Below are 14,508 nucleotides of genomic sequence, written 5' to 3'. Positions count from 1 at the left end.
AAGCCGTGCCCGCGGTTATGTGGCAGATGGGAATTTGTTAATATCCGGTTGTAGATAACTTGACAGTTGACCTTAATTAAAACGCATCAACCGTGTGTGTAGCCGTGATGGTCTCTTCTCGGCGGAGTCCGGGAAGTGAACACGGTTTCTAGGTTATGTTTGACGCAAGTAGGAGTTCAGGATCACTTCTTGATCATTGCTAGTTCACGACCGTTCCTTTGCTTCTCTTCTCGCTCTTGTTTGCGTAAGTTAGCCACCATACATGCTTAGTCGCTGCTGCAACCTCACCACCTTTACCCTTCCTTTCCCTTTAAGCTTTGCTAGTCTTGATACCCATGGTAATGGGATTGCTGAGTCCTCGTGGCTCACAGATTACTACACCACCAGTTGCAGGTTCAGGTTATGCGATGATCATGACGCGAGAGCGATGTTCGCTTGTTTGGAGTTCTTCTTCTGCTTCTTCTTCGTTCAGGGGATAGGTTCCAGGTCGGCAGCCTGGGCTAGCAGGGTGGATGTCGTTCGAGTTTCTGTTTATGTTTCATCCGTAGTCGGATGTTGTTCTCATGTATGATGTATTGTTGTATTCTTGCGGCATTTGTATGCCTTGTATGTATCCCCAAATATTATGTAATGTTGATGTAATGATATCCCCAACTTGTAACACCCACGATGTGGCTATATCTCCCACGTGTCGAGGCACGACTTAGAGGCATAACCGCATTGTGGTTTTGTCGCAAGAAGGGTCATCTTCACACAATCCCATGTAATGAACAAGAATGGGATAAAGAGTTGGCTTACAATCGCCACTTCACACAATACATAAATAAATCATACATCATTCAGAGATACACACATAGGTCCGACTACGGAACCAAAAGAAAAGAAGACAACCCAACTGCTAGATCCCTGATCGTCCCAACTGGGCTCCACTACTGATCAACAAGAAAAGAAACAACACAACGGACAAGATCTTCATCGAGCTCCCACTTGAGCTCAGTAGTGTCACCTGCACTAGTCTCATCGGCACCTGCAACTGTTTGGAAGTATATGTGAGTCACGAGGACTCAGCAATCTCACACCCGCGAGATCAAGACTATTTAAGCTAATGGAAAGGATGGTGTAATGAGGTGGAGCTGCAGCAAGCACTAAGCATATATGGTGGCTAACATACGCAAATAAGAGCGAGAAGAGAAGAAACGGAACGGTCGTGAAGCTGGCAATGATCAAGAAGTGATCCTGAACTCCTACTTACGTCAAACATAACCCAGAAACCGTGTTCACTTCCCGGACTCCGCCGAGAAGAGACCATCACGGCTACACACGCGGTTGATGCGTTTTAATTAAGGTCAAGTGTCAAGTTCTCTACAACCGGATATTAACAAATTCCCATCTGCCACATAACCGCGGGCACGGCTTTCGAAAGATAATACCCTGCAGGGGTGTCCCAACTTAGCCCATTATAAGCTCTCACGGTCAACGAAGGAAAAACCTTCTCCCGGAAAGACCCGATCAGTCTCGGAATCCTGGTTTACAAGACATTTCGACAATGGTAAAACAAGACCAGCAAAGCCGCCCGAATATGCCGACAAATCCCGATAGGAGCTGCACATATCTCGTTCTCAGGGCACACCGGATGAGCCAGACGTCGGGTTGGCATAGACCCTGGTTGCCCAGGGGGCGCCGGACATCGCTCGGTTTGGACCAGCACTCGAAGGAGAACTGGCCCGGGGGGTAAATAAAGATGACCCTTGAGTCTGCAGAACCCAAGGGAAAAAGGCTTAGGTAGGCAAATGGTAAAACCAAGGTTGGGCCTTACTGGAGGAGTTTTATTCAAAGCGAACTGTCAAGGGGGTCCCATAAATCACCCAACCGCGTAAGGAACGCAAAATCAAGGAACATAACACCGGTATGACGGAAACTAGGGCGGCAAGAGTGGAACAAAACACCAGGCATAAGGCCGAGCCTTCCACCCTTTACCAAGTATATAGATGCATTAATAATATAAGAGATATTGTGATATCCCAACATAAACATAATCCAACATGGAGCAATCTTCAACTTCACCTGCAACTAACAACGCTATAAGAGGGGCTGAGCAAAAGCGGTAACATAGCCAAACAACGGTTTGCTAGGAAGGTGACAAAGGTTAGAGGTTCATGGCAATTTGGGAGGCTTGAAGAGCAAGTGAATAGGTAACGCGGCATAGCAATAGAGCGAACAACTAGCAAGCAAAGATAGAAGTGATTTCGAGGGTATGGTCATCTTGCCTGAGATCCCGCAAGGAAGAAGAATGAGTCCATGAAGAAGACAAACAGACGTAGTCGAACGAATCCTCACAACTCCGGAACGAAACCGAAGCTAACGAGAGAAGCAACCCGGAAAGAAACAAACAACATAGTAAACAACCACCACATACACATGGCATGATGCAAAACCAAATATGATGCATGACCGGTTTAATGAGGCATGGCATGGCAAAGTGCAACAAACAACACTACAAATTAAGTGGAGCTCAATATGCAACGAGTTGCATATTGACGGAACACCACATTTAATTATTTAGTTCTCTCTCATTTATGTGCCCAACAATATTAAATGTTATTAACCATGGCAAGAGGTGAAGCATATGGAAACTACCTATTTAGGCAATTTAAATGAGGCCGGAACAACAAACAATAATTCCGGAAAATCCTCATGCCATTTAGCAATTTTAATGCGAACATCAATTATTTACATTTTAAATGTTGTTATCATGATGCGGATGACAGATGCAAGGTTTAAGCAATTTTATGAAAATGTTGACATGAAGATGATTAGGAGCATTTGGTCACCATGGCAGAAAGAATTGGGTGCCACGGCGATGAAAACGGAAACGATGCCATGGCGACGTCCCGGTTCCGATAACTCGTTGAGCGACCGGTGCAAACGAAGATGTGGATGTGCGGAACATGCAAAAGATGGTGGGGTGATCCCGGTTACCGGGTTCCCACAGGACGATGGCATGACAACGAGGAGGAACATGGAATGACAACTCGGAAACGGTGCAATCACGAGCAACTCAAACAACACATGCTTTCGTTCCACGGACGTCGTTCTCGGCGGTTATACCTTCGAAGCGTGCATTCGGGGCGGAACGTGTTAGAAGTGGAAGTAGTTGTTCACGTGTCGTAGGGGAAGTAGTGGTACACGGCGACGGTAGTGGTACACATTTTCGTAAATGTTCGGGGTCGTCGGTAGAGGTACTTGACGTCCACGGGGTCGACGCTAGAGTTACCCACGTTGTCGGGGTACTTGTTGTTCCACGCTTGGCGTCCGTAGATGTACACGGCAATCGTAGTGGTACTTGGCGGTTTCGTGTAGTCGAACTTGACGATCCAAGGGGTACTTGGCGCATCACCGGATAGTTGTACACTTGTCGGAGAGAACCTTGGCGCAACCCAAAACGAAGCAACACAAAACATCACAAGGCCTCGGGATGCCAGCAGCAAGGAGGCGACGGTGGTCTAGCAGCAGCAGCAAGGGCGTCGGGGAGGTGATGGCCAGGACGGAGGGAAGCGTGCGGCGGAGGTTCACCGACGAGAGGGTGCTGGTCGTGGTCGCCGGCGTTGGAGGCGGAGCAGAGGACAGGCGAAGCAGGAAGTTGGGCGCGCGACGCTCGCCCGCAGAAGCGACGGGGCCGCCGGAGTTGGTCGCACCGCAGCTCAGGGCGGAGCAACACCTGCAGAAGGGAGCAGGGCGCGGCGAGGGCAGGGCCAAGACGCGGTGGTGGAGGAAGGAGCTGCAGAGGAGTGGCTGGAGATGGAAGGGGCGCGACGGCGGCGAGGAGGCCGACGGGGCTCCGGCCTGGTGCTGCAGAGGGAGGCGCGGCGGCCATGGAGGCAAGGCGGCTCCATGAGAAGGGCCTGCAGAGGGGAGGAGGCACGGCGGAGCGGAGGGCTCGGGGCGCCGGCGGTGGAGCTTGACGGGCGGCGACGCCATGGGAGCGAGGAGGAGGTCAGCGCTGGGGAAACGGGTGCGGGGCTCCTCCTCTGGCTCGAGGAGGGAGACGAGGTGCTGTGGTGATGGCGAGAGGGCGTCGGCGGGAGGCTGCCAGGGGGCGAGAGGGAGGAGGTTGCTGCGGGCGGCCGGTGCAAGGGAGAGGACGAGAGGAAGAGGGTGAGGGGATCGGGAGGATGAGACAGGGGAGGCTGGCGGCGCTGTGGGAGGACGAGAGGGAGAGATGGGCTCGGTCTCTGGCGGCTAGGGTTAGAGAGAGCGCGGGCTGGGCCTCGGTGCAAATGGGCCTTGGGCCAAATGGAGCGGCTGGCTGCTGGACTCTCTTCTCTCTCACACTCTAAAGAAAATAAAACAAAACAGCGATAAGAAAAGAAAAGAAAGAGAGGTTAGGGGAAGAAGTTGGGCACGCGGATAATTTTCTCAGACTAAGAAAAATGAGTTTAATCCAAGAAAATAGGAGTGGGCATGGATGCAAGGTTTAGATTCAAAAACATTTGAATTTAATTCAAATGGGTGAATAGGAAGAGGAGGTTTGGAAGGCCCAAAAATGTTGAGAATTTTAGAGGAGCCACAATAAATGGAGAAAGAATTGTTGGCAAAGTTAGAGAGATCGACTCAAAGCAGAAAAGGCATAGGATTAATTTTGCACGTGTGTTAAGGTGAACTCCAATTAATGGAATATTTTTAATATAGCTCCCTAATAATATTGGGAGGATATATGTTATAAAGAGAAATCACCATGTGCATTTCCCTCGATTTAAATGGATCGAAGATCCATGCAATTTATTTAGTTGAGTTTTTATGCAAAGATTAAAGACATGAAGGCATGATGACATGATGCAATGCAAAAATAAAAGAGCAAGCACCAGAAAGAACACACGGCCATCACGAAAATAAGGAAGTCTTCTGAAGCGTCGGTCTCGGGGCGTTACAACACTCCACCACTACAAGAGGATCTCGTCCCGAGATCTAGGATGGCACCGGAGAAGAAGCGGAAGGGGAAGAGGTAAAACAAATTGCTTCTTTGACAAACGAGTGAAACCAAAGAACCTTGAGGGGTCGCAAAGCTTGAGGAAATGACACAACGGAGATAAGCGAATTGAGAGAACTCCGTAGTAAACGGAAGCAAGGAACGCCATGAGAACCTTGAGGTTAAGTGACACGATAGATATTTAACCACTCCGGTTAAAACAAGATAGGGAAGGAATAAGAACGATATAATTTGGACAGCACTCCGACTAAAAATGAAAGGAATTGAACATGATCTTGACAAGATGAGAGGATACTCGATGAAGTTAACAACACATTGCCTCCGGAACTAATGAAAGAATGGCACAAGGGGTAGGAAATATTTCAGACAGCACTCCGGTTGAGAAGGGAGGCAAAACTTGATAAGATGAGAGAACTCGAGTGAAAACACGACACTCCGGCTAAATGGATAAGAAAGGAAAAAATTACATGATCTTGACAAAACAAGATGATTGGTCGAAAAGAGCAACATCACAATGCCTCTGTAACGAAAGAATTGAAGCTAGACCGTCGGAATAAGAGAACGGAGAAGGAAATGATAACTTCCACCACAATTGAATTAGGGAAACTTCCTTCCAAGAAGGTTTGGACGGAGTTGTTGGAAAACCAACAACGAAAAGAATAAGCTTGTAGTGGGCTTATGGAAAACATCTCAAAACTTGAGGTGAAATTCTGCCATTAACGAAAACAATTGCTTGCTTGAGATCAACGAAGAGATGAAATCTTCTCTCGTCTAGAGGATAGGAGAAAACTTGGATCATTGATAAGCACCATAATAGCAGCATTCCTTAGGGAAGGCTTAAGGTGAAACAAGACACAAGATAAAACCAACGAAGAGATTGGTGGATTTAAAATATCTCATTCTTGACCACATGTGAATCATGAAACGCGAACTCAAACTGTCAAGAATGTCATAACACCACCTCAATGATAAGGTAGAACGAATTGCACTTTAGAATGCAAGATGCAGAATGTTTGAACTCCTCAAAACAACACATGTGTTGAGCACCATGTTTATTTTTGAGTATAGCTTGGCGGATCTTGACTCCAAGAGAAATCTTGAAGAACAATTGAAGAATGAAAAGAATCCTTGACGAACCACCAAGTAGAGCCTCCATGAAGAACTCCGGTAATATAAGAATGATCAAACGAAATGGAAACTTAAAAAGAACTCCGGGAGAAGCCTTGCAATGATTAGATGAAGCTTTGAAATGATATAATTGAAATAACTTGAAGCTCCGGAAAGAAAATGAACAAATGAGATCAAGAATTTAGATGAACCTCCGGAATAAGGAATTGAATTTACTCGATGAAACAAGAATAAGAATTACATTATGCTCATCCTTCACCAATTAATTGATGACAAGCAACAGATTTGGCATACTACTTATTCTCGTAGAAAGAATTAAGATAGATATAGCGCAAACTAGTGAAGGTCTTCATCGAAACACCGGTAGGATTTGGAAACAACGAATGAATTGATATGGTAACGGGGGAAGAGAAATCTTGAACGAACCACCGTAAGAATTGGAAATGAAAGTAGCAAAGGCACAATTCAACGGAAAGAATTAGAAAATGAATGAAGATACTTGACAGAATTTAGATACACGAGAACGAAGAGATCATGAACTGATTAGAGGATATTTGAGTGATGCACCGGTATGATTTGGAGAACGAGAGTTGAAAGCTGAGAACGAAGAAATCTTCTGAAATGATGGCCTTCGGAGAATCAAACTGAAAAGACTCATGAAATGCTCCGGATGGGTATGAAAAGAATTCTCTTAATCGAAAACAATTATGAGAGGATGGCATAAGCTAGAACTATGAATTTTCAAGAGAACGGACCAAGATTTAGGAGAAATTCTTCTTCGATCTTCACATGTTGAGAATGATGACGAGAAACACCACCATGAATTTATGAGGCACTCCGGAACCATGAAGAATAGAAAGGTTGAATCAACAATGAAAAGAATTTGAAAGATCTGGGAGAAAGACATATGACTGGTGATAATTCATTCTTACGTCAAACTTGCAAAGAATTTGAGAATAACTCCAGAAAGAATTAGAAGAGTCAGGTAACATCCTGGAAAAGACCTGTGGGTTAGGTCCCACTCAAAAGATACACCGTTGAAATGATTACTTGAAAAGGAGATTGCACCGGTTGAATTAAATGGTTAGAATGAGGTAACAACCTCGAAATAGTTAGAATTGATGCGGAGTGGAAACACGAATCTTCAGAGATATCTTCAGCACTCCGGAACAATTGAATGGCGAGAAGTGGATGATTAAGAGGTACACCGGCATGAGAAAACATTTGAAACAAGGAAAGGATATGATCGACAAAGCTTGAATTTAATCCATCGGAGGAGAAAAACAACGAAGAATGATAAACTTGAAGCACATCTTCATGAGAACCACCGGGTAAGAATATTGATTGAAAAGAATGAAGGGACTTCACCTCCATAAGATGGATACATGATTAAGAAATCTGAGTCATTGAAGAAAAAGGGTGGGAGGCCGGGAAAACAAAGGCAACTTGGGCAGATGGAATAAACACCGTTGAGAAAAAGCTTAGAATTGATCTTGCGAATGTTGGGATGATCGGATCCACTTGAAGAGAAGCACGCCGGTTGGAAGAGAATTAACATGACGACCTCGATGATCAAGAAGGATTATCATCCATATAGAAATATGAGAACACCACTTAGAATAAGGTATGGAATCAACACTTGTCATTGAAGCAACTCGAATACCACAAATAAAACAAAACAAAGGATTTGGCTTGCGGAATAAGCCGGAACAAACATATGATAGAGATTTCGTCCGAAGTTTTCGTGGTGGGGCCCATACGGGCTCGATCGTACAGCACCATCATGTGCAAGGCAGTGCACATGACATACGAAGCGTCCCCGAGTCGGCATAGCCAAGGACTCTTTAAGACACTACGAGACCACTGTAAAACCAACCGTGTACAGGCGGACCACTAGACGTCGAACCCCAATCTCATACCATGCGTCTGTCGGAAAGATATCCTAAGGCTACTTGAATTCCCACTTATAAACTCCCGAAACCTTCTGGTTATGCAATCTGGTGTTGGGATACAGGGGACACAAAATATATCACCCAAACTAACAATCCCTAGATCCAGCTGTATCCATCCGTCAACACATAACCAAGAAACCTTCGGAAATCGTTTACCTCAACCTTCGAAAAGCATCCGTTATACGAGTTATGGCAATACTCCCGAACTCCCGCCCCAGTACTGGGTGGCGTCGAGGTGATCTCACCAACAACTGCATAAAAGAGATTTCGATGTCGGCGAAACTCAGGTATTTCAGAACTGCAACGATAAAATTGTGACGACAACACCTCGGAGCTCAACTCCCCGGGACACTGCCACAACCCCTAAATGTCAGGAGGCACCAAGAACAATGTTCTCATCACAAAACCATCGGAACGATTCCAAGATACCCGCGTGATCCTAAAAAAAAATTAGTGAAATTTGAGGAGAGAATAGTCAAAACTTCTACGTCAGGAGACCTCACCAGAGCGACGAAGGGACTGAGGAGTAAAAAGAATCCTACTCTCCGATATATATAATCCTAAGACTCAAAAAAATTTTGTTCTAGACTCAACAACGCCAGCGATTCGATCAAGCAGGGGCTCCTAAGTCGGGGATGGCTCTGCTTACCAACTTGTAACGCCCACGATGCGGCTATATCTCCCACGTGTCGAGGCACGACTTAGAGGCATAACCGCATTGTGGTTTTGTCGCAAGAAGGGTCATCTTCACACAATCCCATGTAATGAACAAGAATGGGATAAAGAGTTGGCTTACAATCGCCACTTCACACAATACATAAATAAATCATACATCAATCAGAGTACACACATAGGTCCGACTACGGAACCAAAAGAAAAGAAGACAACCCAACTGCTAGATCCCTGATCGTCCCAACTGGGCTCCACTACTGATCAATATGAAAAGAAACAACACAACGGACAAGATCTTCATCGAGCTCCCACTTGAGCTCAGTAGCGTCACCTGCACTGATCTCATCGGCACCTGCAACTGTTTGGAAGTATCTGTGAGTCACGAGGACTCAGCAATCTCACACCCGCGAGATCAAGACTATTTAAGCTAATGAAAAGGATGGTGTAATGAGATGGAGCTGCAGCAAGCACTAAGCATATATGGTGGCTAACATACGCAAATAAGAGCGAGAAGAGTAGCAACGGAACGGTCGTGAAGCGCGCGCCTTCCTCTCTTCCCCATCAACGAGAGCTCGCGGTGGCTGCCGGGGGCGAGCGGGCGCGTCGGCAGGAGGGGTGGCCGAGCGGCGTCAGGTCAAGGCAGGGCGGGGCGCGCGCACCTTCCTCTCTTCCCCGTCGACCAGAGCTCGCGGTGGCTGTCGAGGGCGAGCGGGAGCGGCAGAGCGAGAACGCGGCCGGCACGGGCGAGCGCACGGTCGGGCAGCAGCCAGTGCGGCGGGGCACGACTGGGCGCGGCGGAGCCGGAGCAGGGCCGCTACGTCCTCCTCTCCCGAGGGCGTGGCCGCAGGGCGTAGGCAGCAGGGCGGCGTGGCAAGGCGGGGCCGGCGAGCACAGTGCACGGCGGGCAGCTGGTGCTGCGGGACGCGGCGGCACGCGGGCACAGCAGCAGAAGGCGCGTGGGTGCGCGAGCGGGCGCAGCTACGCGGACGTGCGGGCATGCTGCAGGTGTGCGAGCTGCGTCGAGTGCGGCGACTGTAGACGGGCGGGCGGCGGCCGCAACTGCTGATGGCGCCGGCTTGCTTCCTAGCTAGCCAGCCCGTGGGCGTGCTTGCTAGCTAGCTAGCGAGCCGCCACGGTGTGCATGCTAGCTTGGGGCTTGCAGGGCGAGCGCGGCCGGCGCGTGAGTGTGCAGACGGGCGCTGCCGGCGCGCGAGCACGGGGGAGGCATGGTGGGGTTTGGGCCGGACAGTTTGCGATGGGTTTGTTACCATTGCGTGCATAAGTTAGCGAACGACCCAAGCCGGACACGCATGTCCGTCGGTTTGAAGTCACGCGGTGGAGTTGGCCTAACTCTCGCGGCACGCAGACCACTCACACGCGCCTGCGCCGGACGATGCGGACCCACTGGTCATTCACGGCGTCGTGCCCTTTGACGATTCCGCGCCTTGCCGCCTGCGGTGCTCTTGTCCTCTTTGTCCAGTGGGGCCGCTGTGGCAGCCGTGACAGAGATGCCCTAAGTTATGTCCATCATCATTTGAAATGGTTGTCTTGTTTTTTTTACCACCAACGACTCCCCGCTCATCAAATTGCGGCCTGCACCTGATCAACATACATCACCGCCGACCCAAAACTCCCGCCACAAGACTTAACTACAATGCTTCAATGACCACGAGCGGCACCATCACGCACAATTTTTGCCGGTATACACAAGAGATTGATGTACTTGCATGATTGGTTCCTGAGACTGAACAGCGGCCGAAAGATTGGCCACGACACATGCTCCTCGCCTCCTCGGGCCGTGTACCAGGTACTCGGACGGAGCTGAAGGCGAGTAAACGACGGGAATGGTTGGCTAGGTCTCGAAGGCATCTCACGACCGTCCAGCCACGCTGCAGCGCCATGTGTGGGCATTTACTTGCTTCCTTTTCTGCACCTGACTGATAAAAGACTTTGGCAGTAGCCTGCACTGCAACCCGGCTGGCCAGCTCGGTTGTCTGTATGCACGTAGGTCTTGTGCAGACCACGGCAATTGTGGTGTGCGCGCACTGTGCTTGGGCGCTAGCGGGACTGCCAGACCAAGCTGCGGAAGCAAGCGATTTGCTGTTGATCCGGTGGTCTGTGAGATTGTGACTAATCGTGCCAGAACGGAAAAAGATAAGGAGGGCCAGCCGAGTGTAGTATGGTCCAAACGACACAAGATGTCTTGTCCATGAGTCCACACCAGACCCGACCGTGTACAGGATTTCTCGAGAGCACGAGAGCATCTGAAACCGGAACTGTACCAGTCCTAAACACCCGGCCAGATTGGCTAATTTTTTTAAAATAATACATTTTTTTATTAATTTGCACAAATATTACGCCCAAAAAATGATTTTTAAAAATAATACACCCACAGCAAGCCGACTGATCCTAGTCGGCCCACAGCAGGCCGACTGGGGGCCTATCTGCTTGCTGCTGGCCGATTGGCCTGTCGGCCACCAGGTCAAGTCCAGTCGGCCAATGGGGCCCGACAAGGTCCAATCGACCTGCTGTGGGCCGACAGGAACTAATTGGCCTGCTGTGGGCCGACTAGTGCATGCATACCATATTACAGATTTTTTTTGCCCCGTACGATATTACAGATTTTTTTTCAAAACTATGACGTATTTTCGCGCAACCCTTTCCTCTCAATATCCCCCCCCCCACCCATTTCCCGCCATATGTTCCCGCCAACTCTTTCCCGCTACCCGTTTCCCGTCATATGTTCCCGCCAACTCTTTCCCCCCACCCGTTTCCCGCCATATGTTCCCGCCAACTCTTTTCCGTCACCCGTTTCCCGCCAACTGTTTCCCGCCATACTGCAGTCGTTCTTTCCCGCCATTTTCTCCTCTCTACCTATAAAACCCCCTTCAGACGGAGGTGGATAAGCATTCCAGTGTAGTGTAGTTGAGATGTCCCATTATCCTTTCGATCATAGTTTTCACCCTGGGATGAGCAGGACTCTTCTGAGGCTAGCTACCGATTTCAGGATGGACAATAGGATAGTTCCATGGGACGAACTCACCGGTAGTGACACCATAATGAATGAGTTGGCTCACGAATTACGTAGGTCTGGGTGGCCTGAAAGGACCTATGAGGAGGTACGTAAAGAATTTCTTAGGTTGCATGAAAGGTGGAAGAAGGTAGTGGAGCCGAAGAGTGAAACTTTCAGAAGGACTGCAGAAAAGAATCCATTTTTATGGACCGAGGACGAAGATGATATCTTCATGCCGCCGCTTCCGGGTTCCGCATACTCGAAGGGCAAGAGTGATAAGCGTGGATGAAAGGTTGGCATGATCTTGAGGGATGCAGGGAATAAGACAAGTGTGATTAACTAAGTCACTTATCACCCAACTTGTGCCATACTTAGGGAGAAAGCCGTGCACCCTGGCGGGACAATCTGCGTTCTTGCATACCATTGTCAGGAATTTCTAACTGGACACCTGAGCTATGAAAACCCTTTGCGTGGACATTGCCTAATTAATTATTGCATCCTTCAGGGCTTGCTTGTTCGGATACATAGCACCCGTCGCAATATTGTTCTGGTGATATTGCCAGGCTGAATCATGTCCATCATTCACGGTCATTGCAGATGAGAAGTCATGATTCCACAATGCAGGATTCGGGACCTCCTCTGCATTTTCTTCTTCATCTGACTCGTCAGAATCATCGGCATGACCCCTTTCAACATCGGTGTCTTCTTCTTCCATCTGGTCCTGCATGTGCCCATCTACCTCGTCGCCATTGTAATCACCATTGACATTTCCTCCATCTACCTGACTACTCTGCCCTGGTTCATAACCATAAGCATTTCCTCCTTCTACATGACTGCTCTGTCCTTGTTTGTAACCATCAATTCCAGCATTTGACATAGATAAACTGCCTCCCTACACTGCTATGACCAGGATCGTAGCCACCCTCACCTTCATGTGCAGTGACCTCCTTCACGACGGGAAGCACTAAAACAACAGGATTGCATCCCCTTCATTCACAACCTTGTAACCAGCGCACCCAATCGGAGTCTCGCTCTATAGGCCTCAAATAAAAGTAAATTATTGTAGTTGACCGTGTCCATAATGCATGAACACCGACGGTGTGTGTTTCAGTATCAAGACCTAAACTTGCCGCAATCCATTCTTTCAACTGACTGACAGACCATGTTTGAGGTGCGCTCATTGGCACCTCTATGTGAGTAAATTCACTCAGATCTGCTCCCATCTCAGTTGTTTGGACAGTACCAGGACCGTAGTAAAATCTGAACTTCACAACATCAGACATCTCGGCTCACCTATTTTTTTTCAACAACGAAATACAATTCACTAACAAATATTAGACATGTCTATATATATTACAGAATATTAACGGAGCAACTAATACAATTCACACACCTACAAGTATATTACAAATATTTGCCGGAGCAAGTACAAATATTTACAGATTTTAATATTTGACTGCCTATATTACGGATTTTACCGGAGCTACTCCAAATACCGACACTCCTAAATACTTCACATCCACATATAGTACGGAATATTACCGGAGCAACTACACATTTTTACACAAATAATTAGTTGACATCTAAATATATTTACGTATACTACCGGGGCAAATAACAATAATTGCACACCTAATTCATTTCACATCGAAACATATTAACAAATACTACTGGAGCACCTACGAAAAATAAAATCAGGCTCCCCAAGAACGTTGAAAATTTGTCCGAGAGTAGCTCCACCGACCGGAACACTGAGAGGAGCTCCCGTGTCAATCACTTCCATCCCTCTCATCAACCCGTCCGGTGTTTGCTGAAATATACCCTTGAAGCGTTCGTGCGAACGAAGAACGACGAACGGCGGCCACCAAACTGTCGGTGCTATATCTCCAACGAAGAACGACGAACGACGAGCTTCACCTCCACCACCTCCACCACACTGCCCCAACTTCACCACCACCACCTTCACCTCCATGAGCTACCAAAATGCTCACCACGACCACCACGAGCTACCCCATCAGTAGATCGAGGACTCTTTTGGCTGCCCTAACTAAGTTGAATCCATTCACGGTGCCAAATCCGCAAAAAACTGGCTCATTTAGGTGTAGAAATTGCATAGATTTGGGTATCAAGATCTGAGAAGTGTGGTTGTGGAGAGGGACAACTGGGATCTGTCCGCGGGCGCATCCGCGGGCGTATAGGGTTCGGATTAGCTATTGTAGATGCTCTAAGAGCAACTCTAGCAGACCCCGCATCCGCCCCCGACCCGCAAAATAACTGCTAAAATGCCGGTAGGGGCGGAAAAACCTATCCGATCAGACCCCGAATCCTGCCCCGGCCCGCAAAAAAATTTGAGGGGCGCGGCAAAATCCCGACCCCAACCCGGGAATACGCAGGTTTCCCCCTTGCGGCTGCGGTACCCTGCATCATAGAGAAGCAGTGGCGCGGGAGGGACATTTCAGCCCGCGCGCTTTCCCCCCTCCTTCCGCCGCCGACCGCCCTTGCTTCCGCCCGCCCACCGCCGGCGATTCCGGCCAAATCTGCGGGCGGAATCAGTCCGCGGGGCCGCCCCACACCCTCCCGCGCCGAGACGTTACACCGACCCCCCGGATCCGGCTAGAAGAGCCGCCCTCGTCGCTGCCGCCGTCGGGGATCGACCACCGTCGGGCCCGCCTCCTCGTCGCCGCCCGAGATCACCCGCCGCGTCCGCCACCGGTTAGTGCCTTTTTGTGATTTTTGCGAGCGATATAGTTAATTTG

This window comes from Aegilops tauschii, chromosome 7 (genome assembly GCF_002575655.3).
Source record: "Aegilops tauschii subsp. strangulata cultivar AL8/78 chromosome 7, Aet v6.0, whole genome shotgun sequence".
Taxonomy (NCBI): Eukaryota; Viridiplantae; Streptophyta; class Magnoliopsida; order Poales; family Poaceae; genus Aegilops; species Aegilops tauschii.
Note: the sequence above shows the minus strand (reverse complement) of the source record.